Raw genomic sequence first — 2,572 nt, 5'->3', positions numbered from 1 at the left:
AGTAAGGGAGGGTCTGGCCAATTAAAACACCTGTGGACATGTAGTCTGTTTCCACTTTTCATTAATGCTTTTTAATCTTGTGTCCTCTTTCTGCCTGGTTCTCTAATGGGCACTTCTGTGGGCAAGACTGATTACAAAGGACACACCTCTAAGTGACTAAAGCTGGTGTTCTCAGCTGAACACTTAGAACTCAGCACATCCAGGACGAGCCACCAGGCTGGATGAAAAAGGACCTGTACAAATGAAATGCTTTGTTCAAATTCCAAGGTGCTTTTAGCATTTTACATGTGTATGTGTATCAAGTTTGATACAAAAAGAGAGGAAACCAATTTTCGAAATAATTCACATTGATTTTCTCACCCTCATGAGCCTCTTCCCACTTTCTGTTTGTTGAACAGGAAGTCGGAGTTGATTTCCTCCTCTTCCCTGTCTTCTTTTGAGAAACAAGTCTATATCTTTATTAGGGTCGATTTTTTTTAATGTGTTCTAACAACTAAGCCCACAAGGACTTTACTGCAGCCCCTTCCTTTTCAATGTTTTATACATGTATTTTCATTCCTTGATATCATAATCCTCAGCTTACAAGAAGGTCTCGCAGATCTCTGAACCATGTTCAGGTATGTCTGACCCAGGAGCTTCCCATTGTAGGACCACATGTGTCATTCCTACAGAGTTCTTCATGTGACATTCCTACCGCTTGGCGGTTCTTTTCCTGGAGTTCTCTAGAGATGCCATCCCACTGGATGCTGGTGACAATAGACTGGACAATAGACTGGACTGGAAACTCTATTGTCAGTCCACCTGTTGCTCCTTTAAGGTAATAAACCTTTCTGGCCCATTTATTTACACATTCATTTGTTAACATTCCACTTCTCAGTTAATACATAAATCCCATATTTTCAAGGACTTCATCTGTATTATTCGCCATTGTATCGGCATTTCCTAGAATGTTGCCTGGTACATAGTAGATGCACAGCAAATACGTGATGAATAAAATATGATTGCAGGAATCCGCAGAGCCTCTGCCACTGTCCCAGTCCAAGCCACACTGTTTCTTACCCAAATTCATCACGTCACCTAGCTGGTCCCACCACCTCCAAGTTGGGGCACTTGCCCCAACAGTTCTGTGCACACCGATGAGGACTGCCTTTTAAAGGGAAAAGATCTATCATTTTCCTATTTCCAATTCTTTAGTGACTTCTAAGCGTTGTTAGTAGAATGTCCAAATTCTTCAGATTCAAACCTCGAACGGTCTTTCAGTCTGGCTTAAGACTCCTTTTCGACGTAGCTTCAAATACCTCCCTGAGCTGCCGTGTACTTCCCTCCCAAATTCCCACACCTGGGTGGCTCTCTTGCTGTCCTTCATCTCTCAGCTCAAATGTCCCTTCTCCAGAAGTCCTTCTCTGTTCCCCTAACCCAGGGTGGTTCCCCCTGTTTTAGCAGCCCTCACTTCTCCTATCTTGACATTCATGCATGCATTCATTCACTCTACAGATATATAAGTGGGAACCCACTACACACCAAGCACTGAGCTGACCCCTAGGGACAGAGATGATCAAAACAGAACATGGGGCTTACACTCTAATGGCAAAATAAAACATATCAAACAAACCACCAAACAAATAATTAACTAAAACCGTAATGACCGTTCTGAAGGCAAAGTATAAGAACATTTCCATAAGAACAGGACCTAACCTATTCTGGAGAGTCAGAGAAAGCTTCTTGGGCAAAGATAATGATTAAAACTAATCCCTGAGTAATAACTACCCAAGGAGAAAGGGACCAAGGGCCTCTCTGAAACAGAGGAGGATGTGTTACTGTAATTATTTGTCTAATGTGTCTTCCCAATTGGACATGTATGTCTTACTATGAATAAACTAATAAACTAACATATTAAGAGATGGCAAACCAAGAACACAACCAAAGATTCCAGTTTATATCAATGGTCAGCTACAAACAACACATAGTGAGGTCAACATTTTTCAAATGGTATTTCCTGGTACACTGGCGTGTCAGGAAAGAATTCTTCTGGAGACTGTGTGATGTGTTTGTTATTCTGCCTCTAATAATGTGATCATGCCATTAAAATTATACAATAATGAGCTCTGGGTTTATTTATTTATCTGTTTGTTTGTTTTCTCAAGGCTGCAGCAATAATTTCTGGCAGAAAAAGAGGAAAAAAGTGATTTTCCAATCTTTAATAAATAAGCTAAAATGCTTATTTTAGGGTTATGATAGAACCCCTGTCTGTATAAAATAGTGTTTAAGTGCAGATTATTTTACTTACAAGGAGGGCATAATTCAAGAATCTTATTCCTCTTTGTCTTCCATTTGCCCAACTCCCTCTCTTCACGAGATCCATTCTCTGCCCTGCTCTGTGACCTGTGTCACTGGGGCTGCTTGGAATCTTATTCCTCTTTGTCTTCCATTTGCCCAACTCAGTCCCTCTCTTCACGAGATCCATTCTCTGCCCTGCTGTGTGACCTGTGTCACTGGGGCTGCTTGTTCCTACGGCTGACTTTGAGTTCAGCCAACAGGAGGCAGCGGCAGTGGTCCAGAAGGCACAGAGAGG

At 41.7% G+C, this 2,572-nt stretch overlaps 1 protein-coding gene across 1 annotated transcript in view; it reads right to left on the bottom strand.

Annotated features, from left to right (window-relative positions):
• Positions 1-2,275, bottom strand: part of TNFSF11 (TNF superfamily member 11) — a 37,821-nt gene extending 35,546 nt beyond the window's left edge. Inside the window, exon 1 of the mRNA XM_006914953.3 lies at positions 2,254-2,275. The gene's annotated coding sequence lies outside the window, so the exon portion shown is untranslated. The remainder of the gene's footprint in view (positions 1-2,253) is intronic.
• Between the last annotated feature and the right edge of the window lie 297 nt (positions 2,276-2,572).

This window comes from Pteropus alecto, unplaced genomic scaffold (assembly GCF_000325575.1).
Source record: "Pteropus alecto unplaced genomic scaffold, ASM32557v1 scaffold35, whole genome shotgun sequence".
Lineage (NCBI taxonomy): Eukaryota > Metazoa > Chordata > Mammalia > Chiroptera > Pteropodidae > Pteropus > Pteropus alecto.
This window is presented reverse-complemented; position numbering and strand designations above follow the sequence as displayed.